Source organism: Falco punctatus (assembly GCF_963210335.1).
Source record: "Falco punctatus genome assembly, chromosome: 4".
In the NCBI taxonomy this organism is placed as follows: domain Eukaryota; kingdom Metazoa; phylum Chordata; class Aves; order Falconiformes; family Falconidae; genus Falco; species Falco punctatus.
Genome location: NC_137583.1, coordinates 98888316 through 98903305, shown reverse-complemented (window position 1 = coordinate 98903305; position 14990 = coordinate 98888316). Strand labels below are relative to the sequence as shown.

Here is a 14990-nt window from a genome sequence, read left to right as displayed (position 1 = left end):
AAGTTGGGTTCAAGAAGAGGAGGAGTGTCTTTGCGGTATGCAGTTGCTTGGGGCAGGTTTTCTTCTCATTACCAAACTGCAGTTTCATGTTTTTCTGGTGTACTGAAAGCACAAGAGGGGCTCCTGTGGTTTTCAAATGAGTGGGACAAAACAGATGAACTTTTGCCACTGCATAGGTAAAATCCGTATTTCCTTTTACAATACACAGAATTTATTTTGCTGACTCTTTTTTGATACAGTCCAGTAATTCCAAGAACTATCAAGATTTCATACGTCCCCTTCTTATAAGTTTGTAGGCAGAAGAGTAAAAAGTCAAATGTTTCATTAACTTATTGAAATTACTAGGTGTGAACATGTCTTTCTGACCAGGCCCAAACACAAGACCAGCTTTTATAGACAAGATTGATAGTAATGTGTCCACATTTCTTGGACAGAGCAATGGGCATCTGAGAAACCCTGAAGTCAATAGTTGAGCCACAGTGCTTTAGGCAATCTTTGAAAAAAAAGAAAGCTCTTGAAATTAGTCTTAAATAATACTGAATAATCAACAACACAAGATAGCGGCTTGGGTGTTTGTACTTCTTTTACCCAAAATGCTGCTATGCTTACTTTATCTTTATTCTATCAAATATGTGCAAAACCAGCAATCCAAACTCAGAAAACCCTTCCCAGTGTGAGGTTTCCTTAAGGAAGAGCCCAGAGCATAGGTGGGGGCAGTCAGCTCTGAGTAAACCTTTGCACTTCACTTTGTCAACGATAATTGTCATAAGCTGGGACAAAGAATGCTTGCCGTTCTAATTACTTCGGACTTTTATCAGTAACATAGGTCTGAAGATGGAACAGAACAACCCTCGTTTATTCCTGCTATGTCTCAGTTCAGTTTTGACAAATTAAAAACAGAAAGTTAAAACAGAAATTCTCTACTGTAATGTAATAAAATAGATCCACCATCCAAGGCAGCAAGGTGAAATCACATCATAAAAAAAGAGATGCAAAGGTTTTCTTTGCCTTTTGAAATGTGAATATGTATTCTGATAAGACATCAAACAGCTGCTGACCACATATACCACAGGTTAACATTCAATGTACTTCCCAGTAAAGCATGCTACTCAATAATGCAAGTCTGTTCCCAACATGATTTCATTTATGCTTTCAGTGTTAAGCTTTGTAGAAAACACACCTGTTCGCTCCCCCCTTGCACAAGACAAGGAAGTGACTGCATAGGGAAATCACACATTTGTCTCCAGCCTCTCTAGAAACCTGTGACAAAAAAAGGTCATTAAATCACTTGCTGTGCTAAGAATTTGAGCCTAGGAATCATCTACAAGCCCGACATCCAGAAACACTTTGAATACAAAGTTGGGTTTTAGTGTATCTTAGGTCCAGAATCGTAAACTGCAGTCTGAGGGTGCTGGCGGCCAACAAGTTCATGCAAATGGCTTTCAGGTGTTACAGAACCATGTCAGAAGTAGCTTTCTTTCATTTACCACCCTCCGTCAAAATGCTGGTCCTGAGAGGTCTGCCTGCTCTGGCTGAGAATCAGTCTTCTGCAAAAAGAAAAGTCACCCAATCTTTCAGTAAACAAAAAGTTTTCAGCAGCATTAGCGAAGCGGCTGGCTCACCGTGCGGTGGTAGGGAGACACGGTGCAGGGCTGAGCTGCAGGCCTGCAGGGAGGAGAGACGGCTGGGCAAGCTGCCGCTGCTCTGACATCCCACTCCTGCTCCACAAGTACACTGAAAGGAGGGGGCTCACCTGCGGCGTGAGAGCAGCAGGGAAGGAATTGCCACGCACAGGGAGAAGAAGATCACGCTCTCATAAAAAGCCAACGCTGCTGGCAGTCAGGGATACCAGGCGCTATACATTTGAAAAGGTTTTCAGATAACTAGCTGGGTCAGAAGCTATCAGCCCTTCGGCCACCACCGAAGTGTGAACACACAGCACCTGAGCTGAAAACATCCTCTACACTGCTCCCTCCCTAGCATGCTTGCTTTTCAAATCCTCTCTCATCTCCGGCACAGGTGCTAGGGACCGGATTACCAAAGGTGAGAAGCAGTCACAGTTGACAGATGCACCAGGTCACTGTCACTCAGAGCCATGGGTGCAAAAATACAGGAATCAACTGGGGGGGGAAGGAGCAACCAACTTTCAACACAGCTTCCGAGACAGTGCAAATGCAGCCGTGGGAGGAGGAGATGTGGAGCAGCAATTAGGCTTCATGGAATCCAAAGAACAATAGGCGAGCACAAGAAGGAAAACAACAGGCTGTCCTAAAGATAAAATACCGCCACCAGTCAGTCCCCTTGTAGTAAAGTGCCAGGGTTTGGGCAAGTTTTTCTCAACGCTGGGTAGGTAAAACTAATTCCCACACGTGTGAGCACTACCTACCTCCCAGCTCGGCTCTGCTTCAGTGTCCTCCTCCTCCTCCGCTGGCAGCACGCGCTTTGGCAGGAGCTGTGCAGGAACCCAGGAGGGAGCAGCTTTCTGTGCTGTGGCGTGGGGCAGCAGCTGTTGGCTCCTGGGGCTGCATAGATGCACAGATGGCAGGAGCTGGAGGCTGGCGTGGGGACAGCACTGGTTGCCTTTGGGCATTGAGGCTCCCCCACCTCACCAAATAGATATACTTACAGTTAAGTTTTCTTGAAGCAGTGCCTCTATATGTTTTGATATATGAGGGTTGCTGTCCCCCTGACTACTGCAGCTGTCAGCCAGCTTCTCTGCCTCTAACTGGGAAGTGGGGTCCTACAGTGCCCATGGATTTCACATTACACTGTTAAAATGGGTAAAATGCTCTATGTTGGAGCAATGCTGGAGCGGGAAGCAGAGTGGGTTCCCCAGTTCAGACAACTATCCGTTAGGTGTTTCTTCCCTTTGCACAACCTCTTGCCCTGTGCCCCATCTACCCCCCTGGGGAGTGCTTACATCTCTGCCGGAGATGTCCCCCACCGGACCCCACCTCAATGGCCAGTGGACCCCTCCAGCCAGGAGCGATGCACATCTAAGTCTTGGGCTGACACAGACCTTGGTCCTCCCTGGAAACCAGTACCAACCCCTAGCTTGCCAAAATGCCTGGAGGAAAGGGCCACCACAGGACAGCAGGGACTGCCACGGGATGGCAGGAACCACCATGAGGTGGCAGGGATCACCACAGGGCATCAGGGGCAGCCTTGAGCAGAGGGAAGCCAAGGAGTGTCCAGGTACCCCAAGAAGAGCAGCAGGAGGAGGAATACAGACAGCATGTGCTGATGGCACCTGTTGTGGGGTTCACCAGCCCATGGCAAAACGCCTCTGCTGCTCATGGCCCTCTAGCAAGGGACATCTCTGCAACATGGGGTGACAGTCCAGTGAGTGCAGCCATTCCCCTGCCAGCTGGAAAGAGGGGGCTTTGCATGCATACAGCTGCTTGGCTGCCTCTGTTAGCATGGGTTTAGCAGAGGAATCAAAGGGATCTTAGCTCCTCTTTTCGTCATCCAGTGCAGCGCGTTAGCCACCGTTTGCAGACAACAGGCAAAGACCTGAGATGAGCAATGAACCTGGGTAAAGAAAGTGAAGCAACAGGAGCACAAGCTCAGGGCACAGTGAGAGGAGATCCAGGGAGGCCATGGGCAGCCAGGACAGGGAGGGATGGGCAGCGCAGCACCAAGAAGGAAACAGAAAGCAGGTGATGAGGATGAGTATCTTGCAGTCAGCCTCGGCCATGCTTGAGCTGATCTTTCTTTTTTTTGTGCTCTGAGGTTCTCCAGTGCCTCTTCCTCATCTGCTGCACCACACCAACCCAAGGAAGCAAGTTTTGCTGCCAGTGTCACTAGCTAGATATGGAGCTGGTCTTCTGAAACTAGCTAACACTTAACTTTACCTGCTATAACCCCTGAGCAGGACCTGGCCCCAGAGCACCTGGTTCCCTATTGTGCATGCCTATTTGACTACACACCCTGGCTTCCACTTTTGGCATCACAGCTGTGTAGCTGCCTTGCTCTGCAGAGCTGGTGGCAGGACTCCTGCACACCTTCTGCTCTGCTGCCAGCTCTTGTCAACTCCTCCTTGCGTGCCCTGGAATTGCTACTTTGTGTCCCTCTAGAAAAGAAATCTTCCAAAATGCACATGCTTTCTCCCATTGCCCTGTAGCTCTCCAAAACTATGTAGGCAAAGTACTGTGAAGGTCAGACCTGTCCATGAGTGGTGCCTATCAGAGGCCGGGGACCTTGGCCAGGTCATGGTAACCGAGGGTGTAATCAGTCTGGGGATCAAGTCAAACTCCCCCCATCTGCCTTGGCCCAGGGTCTTTGTCTCCCAGCCATGTACCTCACTCTCTGCCACTCATTCTGCAGTGTTACTTTTTGGCACCATTAAGACATGCTATTTTCTCCAAGAAAACCTTGAAAAATATACTGAGGTATCTCAGGAAAAGATGAGTTGAGATATCTTTGCCGGAGCTTTGCCTTTTAGGGTCAGTTTCAGCTCACACCCCATCCAGGATCCAGTCACAGCCACAAAGAACCGCAGGACATGGGGTACGCTGGGTCTGATCCCATTTCCAATGGCTCAAATTAACTGAGGAGGAAGAGGTGGGACAGCCTGGGGAAACTACAGCAAGACTGCGCTGTAGCATTGCTCTTGTGTTGGAGAGTTTTCCAGAGAGCCAACAAAACTCACTTTCTGAGGTTGTGCAAATTAGCTGGATTCAGAGCCAGCACCTGGCTTGACATCCTGACTCCAAAACCCACCCTATTTAAATACCCTGAACGTTCACCATCACATGTTAGACCCTGGCTGTCATCACAGGGCTGTTTGTGTTGTGGTACACGGTGCAACAAGGAGCAGTGGTTACAAAACAGCTCATAGGAAGGAAAGAGCCGAGCTAAGCTTGGAAGGGGAGCACTGGGAAGAAGAAAATGCATCAAGGTCCAGATTGTCCCTGCTCGGATTGTCCCTGCCTAGTTTTATTTTTGTAAAAGCAAAATTAAGAATATCTACTTTTGGTCATCCTGATGGCTCCAATTCCACAGCAGGATGGCAGTTCATCCCTGTGTATTTCTCCTCCTTTTCATCTTTTCCCTTGCAGCTCAGCAGGATAGAGACCCACAGGGTCAAATTTAGCCACATGAGTGCAGCTCCACTGACCACAGCGGGGCTGCTGCACAAAGCACTGGGTGAAATGTTTTAGCAGACTTTCTTTCTGGCCTTACTCCACCTCCCCATCTGTGCTGCAGACAGACCATTTACACAGACTTGGCTTGATGTGGGCAAGGGGCTCTTGCCGTGGCTGTATTCCCAAGCCAAAGCTGTAGAGTGGAAGCAAAGCAAATTTGGGAACCAGCATGTGGGTGTGCTGCATTTACCCCAAAGGAGAGGGACTGGCAACCTCACTGATTAGCTCCTTGTCCTTAATGCACAAGCAGAACTTGTTGCAACCCCAAGAGGTTTTAAAGGGCAGGTGATTCATACCTGAGGTTTCAACTTTGAGACTGTCATTGGGAAACAGTGATTTGCTGAGGTTAGCTTTTATTTTCCAACCTTCTCCAATCCTCAGCGCCTGCCAGCAGAGATTTAGGTGTCTCTTGTGTCCTGTGCTCCCCAACCCCACAGTTTCAGTCTGGCATGAGACCCTCCATAGGGCCACACTGCTCAACAGTGCATAAGCACCTTCTTCAGACCTGCTCCAAGAGGTCTGGGCAAACTCCCAGACACCACCCAGAGCCTCAGTGTGACCAGCCAGGCTCCCATGACAATCACCCCCCTTCCCCAAAATACCACCCTATAGGGAGCCATGCTAAAGCAGGGGGGGCCAGCTGGATGTGTGAGCTCTGGGTGAAGCTGGCCCTGTCCTGCATTAGCAGCCCTGCATGCACAGCCTCACACATCCCAGAAGGGGCAAGAGAAGAGACCCACCGTAGGCATTGTCCGTATTTCAGCTGAGCATACCCACCTCTGCTGCAGGACACCCTGCCCCATCACCTGGGCAATCACCAAAAGCCAGAGGCAAGAAAATTCTACTGCCAAAAACTCAGGAAGAAAGATGAAAATTGTGCTCCTCAGTCTGATTACATCCTTACTTTATTTAACTGCCCAGGCAGAAAAAGAGATCAAAAAAGGATATGTGAAATATGGTTTTGACAACAATCCACTGCTAAAATTACAGCCACACTTTGTCAGGTCCTCGTGGTGTCCCCTAAACAGGGACACAAGTCCACTCTGCCGTCTTTGGCACCTGGCAGGGACAAATGGGGAAACAGTAATATTTCAGCTAAGTGTGATGCTTAGTTTCATGATGACTTCAGTAAAAGCACAGGAAGCAAACAAAAATGTACCAGTCCCCCGCTCCAGGAACATGCAGTGATGCTTTGACTTAGTTTCTAGAAAAGATTAGTAGGGCATTTTGTCTTCAAGCCAACTTAAAAGCAGGTTTTAGAGAAAACTCTATACAGTTACACCAAATCTGACCTAAAAGTGGCTTACATTAATTTAGCTTGCCTTGATGGGAGGAAGGCATGAAGCTGATACAGAAATATATAAATAGATGTAACCAGACTTAAATCAAATTGCGCTTTAACTAGATCAGCTCATAACGACACATTTTGGGTATGGTCAGACAAAGCTTCATAACTTTATTTTGTAACAGTTCAAATTCCTGCCTCCACTCCCCTGTGCTAAAGCAACGAAGTGGGGTGCTCAGTGATGGCTGGCAAAGCTAGGCACTCATTTTAAACCTACACTTATCACCAGTTTAAGCTTTGCCACCTGAGCTTTGCATAGCCATATCAGAGGTGTGAGCACACATTTCATCCCTCCAGGGGATGAAAAACCTGCCCAAGGGCCTGGCACATATGATACTCCATCCGTTCCCCCCTGACAGTGTGTGAAAGCCCTCAAGAACCTGACCAGCTAAACCCCCACCCCAGAGACTTTGAACAAGAGCTGCAGAGGCTTCTTGTGGTGCTGTGTTCTTCAAGGTGTGGCTTTGGTCTTGGCTGGCTCTCTGTAGCAGAAGAAGTAAATCTGCTGCCATTTTAGGATTTTTTTCAGGCTTGCTCACTCTCCGCCTCAGCTATGATGGGACTGAGAAGGCTGGTTTTACTAGGAGAGGTCCCTGCTTCCCCAGGCTTAAAGCTTTCTCAGCCCTGAAGTGGAAATATACTCAAAACTTTAACATGTTTTCTCCAAAGCGTTCTTTTGCTGTTGGAGGTAGAAAGATATCAACAAAATAAACCGACATGCAGGAAAACCACTTCTCATCTTGATTAGTCATATTTCATTCGCCAGGTATCAGAAGATCTCTGCACTCAGCTTCAGAGCACTTCAGGAAAACTAGAAGAGTCAAACATGCTGTGTGCTGTGGACACAGGCAGAAGTTTCCCCTTCCTTTTTGCCTGTATTTAAATTTCTGAACATCCTTTATATGTCTTAAGAATGTATATACAAGCCAGGGTGCAAACTTTATTATTTTTCCTCTGTCATTGTTAAAAAAAAAGAACATTGCCCTTCCAGCATAAAAGAGCAGAATTATACCCTGTTGCTCAGATGCCTACAGGGATAGTCTTGTAAAATCCTAGATGAAGAATTGAAACAAAATAAACTGAATTTCAAATAGTGTTTTTTCTTCATTACAAATTGAGACCTGAGACTCAGTTTAGTAACCCTAGGCTCACAGAAAAGAAGACTTCATTGGTTCATCTCTCCTCCACTTGAACTCCAGCTGACTATAGCGAGGTTATTAACTTGTTATCTTAGAAGTACCACTGCAGCCAAGGGACTGTCCTTATGTGGTAGATAAAGCCTTAATGCTTGCAGCTCTGACAAAACCCTTTTATCCCTTTTTGCTGGTTTCTGCATGCTTTCATCACCTGCCTTATTGGGATATGTAAGAACAATCGCCATTAGTGTTAATGAGCAACGTGGATACACCTGGATGAAAGCCAAGATGGGGTAAAGTATCACGGTGTCTTTGAGAAAGGGATCATTGAAACCTAAGTATCATGTTATCACGAGGTGGTTTTTATGAGGCAAAGTGTGATAGTGGCTGTTGGTGGGGGAGCTGTGATGGAAGAACATGCTATCTTCTTATCTAAAATTCAAGCAAAAACATAACACCTTTGTCCACCAGAGCTGGCCAGTTGGCACCTCTCATTTGAGACCCCTCTTTGGAAACACTGTGAGCAAGGTGCTTTGGGAAGAGCTTTTGGCAGTGATTCGGTCTTCCTCCCACCTGGGGGGCAAGCTGGGGACCATGGCAGTGAGACATGAGGACGCATGGCCTGGACAATGGAGCAAGGGTGCCTTGCATCTCCCATGGGACCAGGGTGGTTTTCGCCTGCTCAGAGAAGGGTGTTCTGCTCTGGAGGGGCGTGAGGGTCTGGCCTGGGCAGGCGGAGGTGATGGGGCAGTGCCCGGGCTGAGTCAGCAGTGCCTGCCACTGCCCAGCTGCAGGCGTGCCCTGCTCTGCCCCATGCACGGCTGAGTCATTTCCAACAGCCTTTGGGAAGGGGGGGGGGGGGGGGGACACACACAAAAAACCCAAGGGAAAATGTTATGAAAAGTTGACACATGAGGTTTCAAGGTTCTAAATGCAAGGCTTGCTTTTCTTTGTGTTCTGCCCTTGCGGTTTTAAAGCAAAATTATGTTTGCACTTCAAAAAATGAGAAAAACAGGTAATTTAGAGTGCCCTTCTGCCTTCCCCCATGGTCCCAAACAGATGCGTGTTTTTCTTACTTTTTCACTAAGAACAAACCCCAAATGTTTTCATACGAAATGTACCTGAAAATACCCTGTTGCTGACAAGGTTTTAGCCTAGCCTCACAAACTGAACCATAAATTACCCACGCAGATGCAGCTAGTGCTTAGAGCTTCTCATGCACTTTCCAGAAGAGACTCGGCTGCCTGGGGAAGACCACAGGTCCCAAAAACATCCCTGCCAGGTGGTTTGAAGGGAGCAGGGAAGAGGGGGTGACGCAGCAGCAAGACTGCCAGGCTGGTGTGATGGAGCTTCAGACTGGATGGGGGACCAAGATTGCCTTATCCGCACTGACGAACAACACACCACCAGCACCCCAGTACCCAGCAAACAGCACAAGGGTCCCAGACACGCCTACAGCCACATGCAAGACCTGATCAAATCTGACTTCCCAGCAGCTCTGCTTATCTGCAGCTGGTGTAGACGTGGATGTATGTGCCTGCTGAAGAGCAGATGCTCAGCTAAGCCTCCCTTTGGAAGAGAGCTATGGCTGTCTGGGTCTCTCGCAAGGGATTTCTTGGGCTGCTTGGGGGCAAGCAGGGGTTACCCCTGTTCGAGCGTGCCATCTATTGCTAACTTGCACCACTGCACCTAGCCTGCACCCTTCTCCCTTCTGCAGCGCCAGCGCAGGCAAGAGGCATGCGAAGCTCTTGTCAAACCATCTGGTCCTATTGCAAAAAACCAGACTAATCTCTTGGCTCACAAGCCTTTTTATTTTCTACAGCTCTATTCAGAGATCTGAAAAAAATCAATAACATCTGTAAATATGCAGAAAAACTTCCTTAAACAGGGGCACACCTCACATCCCCAAGCTGGATGGAAAAGGGCAGCGCTGCTGTTGAAGGGCATGGGCAGGGTAGGTTGTCACCAATCAGGACAGCTATCAAAGCAGACACCCCAATAACCCTTCTGGATCTTAGGGTGTCTCCCACAACATGCATGCAGTCTAAGGAACGGCATTATACCTGAAGCGCAGGGAAGCACAGTGCTACTGGCTCTGTCACTTTGTATTTTTCAGATTGATAAATATTGCTAATTCTATGGACAATTCTTTTTACCTTTTTTATGAGTTTTTTTTTCATCATTCATTTCCACAGAACTACTTTCGACTTGTATACAATTTAAGTGACTCATCTCTCCTATTTTTTTTCCCTAGCAGAAAGACAGCAGAATATAAACATGATAAAAAAGAACAGTTTGCCAGCTGCCCTATAGGAATCAGGAGGGCTCTATCAAAGTCAGAAAGAATGCTGGCCACCTGCTTCAGCTGAAAAGCCCCTGGTAACTGCCTCCTAATGAAGGAGCTGCCCCAAATTCCTCCAAAAGCTGCAGTTAGTGACTGTCACGATCCATCCCTACTAATTTATTCCCTTTAGTCAAGGCTCAGCTTTGTATCCTAGCCAATGCTTTCTACAGGCTGAGAAAAGCCTTTATCAGCCAGACTTTACCTGCAGCAATAGAACAAAAGACATTGTTTGCTAGAACAAAAGACATTGGTGGAAAAAGAGACATGGTAGATGGAGAGCTGAGTTGTTTGGTATCTCAGTCATAGAAGAGAACTTGAAAGTGAAGGACTTGCTGATGCTCACCTACAAGCAGACAAGCTCTCCAAGCATCTTGGTTTTTCATTCTGCGTCAGCTGGTCTTTAAAACCTCATTCTACAAACCTCACTTTGCCCACATCAACCACCTAGTGCTACTGCCAGGTTTACACACCATGGGCAGCAGCAGCTTGTGGTAGGGCTTGGCAGAAATTGGATTTTTCAGCGCTGTGGGAAATTCTGAAGTGAGAAATTCCAAAGTAAAGAAGAATCAGTTTTATTTCAGGAAAAGAAGCATTAGTTCGTGACAGAAAGGAAGAAAACCTAGAAATTGCTCTGAAACAGTGCAGGTTTTAATTCTGGCTTCAAGCTGTAGCGTGCACTTCCAGTGAGCTCTGGCATCCAGCGCTGAACAGGGGGCTTGGCAGTGCAGGATGCTGATCCCCGTTAGGGCAGAGTTACACAAGAAATGAAACAAGGCTCAGGAGCCGTTCATAAATTCTGCTTGCTTCATTTCACACGGATGCGACGGCATGGTGGTTTGGCTACGTCTTCTGAGAAAGGGAGACTGCCGAAGAGCCCCAGGGCCAAGTGCTTCACATTGCACACGTCCTTCATGCTTGGCTGCCTCCCACCCAGTGAAGGAGCAGCCTCTGCAGGCACACTGGGTGGTTTTGCAAATGCACACTTGGTCCCATGGGCACCACTCAGGATCTCGCGCGTGCTTGCTGGAAGATGAGGGTTGAAGGTTTGCTCTTTGCACTGCAGTCAGCTTGGCCTCTGGAGAAGAGGTGCAGACAAGTCACTTGGGGTGGTGGCTAAGCTGCGTAGCAAAATCCAAGAGCTTTGTCTCTGAGTCTTAAAGCCTCTGCAGGGGAACCTGAAAGCCTTGTGCTCTCCAGGGCTGGGACACCCTGGGGCTGCCCCGTTGTACAAGGAGGGGGTAGGTAAGATTGCATCCCAGCTTTGAAGAGTGGAAACGTATTTATTGATCGTACGTCCTGTGTGGATCCTTCATGTCATCCATGGATAATTAGCCTGAACTCACTTCCACATTATCATCCACAAATGTATTTAGAATCTGTTTTAAGTAAGGAACGATTTGAAACAGGAAAGTGTATAAAGAGACTGCTTTCTAGATTATTTGACCTTTATGCAAGCCTGGAGACCTGTGCTAACAGCTCCTAATTGCATTACTGCCTTCTGCTTCTTGCCTTTTGGTTTTACACTCTTTAATTGGGGGGAAGGAGTTAGCCACACTTCCCAGCTCACAAACTTGATTTCCTTTGAAAAGTGCAACAGTGGTTGTTCAACGTGGTTTGAGCACAATATCACCAAAGTAGAAGAATATGCCTCTGCCACGTAAATTGAACAGGACAGATGTCCTGAGTGACTGGAGCTACCTTGGAGTTGACGTAGTGCAACCTAGGAGCTAGGGAGTGGTTTCAGGGAAGAGCATGCCAACCCTTGTTGCATAAAGTATTGTTTGCCCTTGCTGCACTTACCACAAGATCTCGTCAAAGGACAGATGGCCGGAGACGTTATGAAATGTCTCAGGAACTGGAATATTAAGATACTATCTTGGTTTGCCCATACTTCACACACTCAGCCTCTGATGTTACCTCCTGCTGTGGAACATGGGCTACAGCTGACTTTTTGCTAAAGAACAGCTTATCTGGGTGGACTTGATGCTGCTGGGCACCTGCTTGCTCATACTTTGGTGTTGAAATACATGCACGCAAACTGCATGCCATGGCAGATGGAAATGTGCAATGTCTTCTGTAAAGTGGCTACACTGCAGTAAAGCACTTTGAGCTGCTCTTATAACAGCAGCAAATCTTCAATATAAGGAAATCAAGATAATGCTAGAGAAAAAGATCTGGGAGTGTGAAAGCAAGCCAGGTCTAGCAGGACCTTAAGAATTGCTGGGCTCAGACGGAACGTTTCAGCCAGCTGTATTTCAGCCTAGATCTTTAAAAAGAACAGCTGTGTTCACAGGGGCAGCCAAGGGAAAGGATTTCTTCTCTGAAGAGCCTATTGAGAGGAAAGCATGCCCTGAGCCCATCTGCCCGGAGGTGGATCTCACTGAGCAGCACAGACCAAGTGCAGTCCGGTGCCACCTGAACTGCAATCACCACAGGATCAGCTAGAGAAGCCATTGCTGCCACAGCTGTTCTTCAGAATTAGGGGAAAATATTTGATGAGATGGTTTTCCCTCTTCAGATGAAGCTTTTGCAAATGCACCTTGCCTGGGCCATGCCTCTGGCCTGCGGGCAGACATGCCTCACCAGGAGGAAGTGCTGAGGTTTGGGGAAGTAGTGGCTAAAACAGCACCAGAGTGTTTTTAGTTGCGGTCAAATTTTTCTGCTGCAAGTTATTAATTGCCTCATTGCTAACACAAACAGTGCTCTGAATGTAACTATGGAGGGGTGGGGGGGTGGTGTTCATTAAATTAGGTTTATTTTGCTTTGGCTCATCAGTGTATCCAACAGAGAGCTGGGAAACAGTGGCTGTGCTCTGGAAATGCCCGTGTACAAGGAAATTCTTCCAGCTCTGTCTTCTGTAGGAAACTTCATTTTAATTGTGAAAAGCTTTCCATTCCCCAGTCAGTTCTGTTTTCCTGAAGTCTGACTGAGCCTGGGCCTCTTCACCACCACCACTTGAGATGCCTTCAGAGTCTCGACCTGATGAAGCCTCAGGCCATTCCTCTCTCCCATTCTCCCTTGCAATCTGGTTGTTCTGACCACTCTGCATTTCTTTCTTTTCACTGAGTCCAGATTTAATCTGAAGAGCAGCCCCAAGAACCTTTGGTTCTCTCCAGAAACCAGGAGCAAAAATCATTTTTTGCTGTATACAATCTTCTGCAAGACTCAAAGGAAATGAGCGGTCAGTGGTGGGCAGAGTGGTTTCTTTTTTCTTCCTTTATTGTTTCATTTGGTTTTCTAGCATCACCCTCTTCACCAGCTGTAATGTGGAGCGGTGATTTTGGAGGCCCAGTAACTCAGTAAGTCATAGCAGCAGAGAGGGCAGCAAAGTGGCAGCAAGGCATGCTCAGATGCCCTGTACCTCTATGGCAGCAGTAGCGCTTCAGGTCTGCAGCCTCGAGAGGTCTGTGCCAAAGGTTGCCTTGTCCAAACCACCGTTATACCTCAGAGCTGCCGCCTTGAGAAAAAGCAGGGGAAACACAGAAGCAAACAAAGTTAACCCAGTGATAAGCAAACGCCGTGTTGTGACTTGCCTGATGGTGAGCCACCTCATCCCTCTGAGCACAGGAGGCTGCTCATACATCAGGTCTTAGCCTTCACAAGAGCTACAACATGCCCATTCAAGACAGCAAGCTAGCATTTCAGGCTGGCAGAAGAGGGGGCACCATACAGCCAGTGGAGAGGGATGCTTCATGCATTGACCTGGCTACAGCCCTTTCTTCTTTAGTCTTGCTTCCCCTTCTGCAGGAAAAGGCTCCCCATCACTCCCTTGGCCAGCTGCCACACTGAGGGGAGTGTGCAGCTAGGGCCTCCCAGCCTGGCCAGGGTTGTCCATTGGGAGCGGTGGAGGCACGCTGCAGCCACCCGCCTGGGTCTGGGTGTGAGGGAGCTCCCAACGTTGGGGTAGGTGGTAGCCAAAGCCAGCAAGTACCAGTGGGTAAATAAAGGAAACTCAGGCTCTGCGTTGTGCTGCAAAGCATTATGGGATGTGATGAAGGTAAAGCAAAGCAAAGCAAAACTGGTTAGGAAGTGCCGAGAAGACAGCCAGTGACAAACGGTGATACGCGCAGTGATAGTTAGGTTGTTTTCTTCCTTATGCTACACCCAGTCTTTCATTTTGTGCAAAAGTGGCACAGTGGATAAAGTTTTTTTTCTTTCTTTCTCTTCTTTCTTGCTTTGACTAAAGCCTTTTGAGTCTCATGGACGTCAGCATCAGAATGATTTCACCAGTGAAAACAGCCTGGTATGAGCGAGCCCGTTTCACAGTCATTAAAAACAGAGGCCGGCAGCACTGGCAGGGACAAGGATGGCCTCTGTGACAAAGCCAGGCTTCTTGCAGTGTCATTGCTCAGCTCTCTCTCCAGAAAACACACCTCCTTCTGCCTGCAGCCAGAGGTGCTGAGGCTGCTCCCCGCCGCCCCTCTGAAGCCGCAGCCCAGGGCTGCAGGCAGGTGCGCTGCTCTGAGCCGGGCCTCGGGAGCGGGGAGCAGCCCCCTGTGCCTGCTGCCTGCCAGCGTCGCTCCCCTCTGTTTCGGCATCATTCCTGCAGCAACGCCCCAGCGGCAACACTGGAAATCCCACCCAAGCTGTGATACACAAATTCCTTAGACATAGGGCTTATAATCCTCTTGAAAAAAAAAACATAAATTGGGTGTGTATAGCTTAAATAAACCAGTAGCAATGGAATTCTATAGAAAAATACAAGCCTGTTCTTCAAGTTGTCCTCGAACCGTAACAATGAGTTCATGAACTTTATGTGAAGCATGAGTTTTGCTAAGCTTTAGAGGAAAACATGCTTTTATTCCTCCCAAAAGTGCAATGTACTCCTTTGTCTTGATCGTTGCCTTTATTTTGTAACTGCAAGAATTTGTGAGAGAATAGAGTCGGCTTCTTTACACACATCTTACTTAACAGACTTCTTACACAGCTTTAAGATTGCCAATTAAATGTATGGTGTAGTGTCTGGCAAGTTCTTTTTTAATTACAATGACATATCACTGTAATTTTAATTACAATGA

General features: G+C 47.7%; 1 protein-coding gene across 3 annotated transcripts in view; it reads right to left on the bottom strand.

Annotated features, from left to right (window-relative positions):
• LOC308063810 (C-C chemokine receptor type 8-like) overlaps positions 1-14164 on the bottom strand; it is a 28655-nt gene extending 14491 nt beyond the window's left edge. The window contains exons 1-2 of one of the 3 annotated variants that reach the window (XM_080387293.1): positions 2387-14164; positions 1181-1252 (exon numbers count right to left, since the gene is read on the bottom strand). The gene's annotated coding sequence lies outside the window, so the exon portion shown is untranslated. The other 2 variants (XM_080387294.1, XM_080387290.1) reach the window with 2 other exon arrangements.
• Positions 14165-14990: the final 826 nt, after the last annotated feature.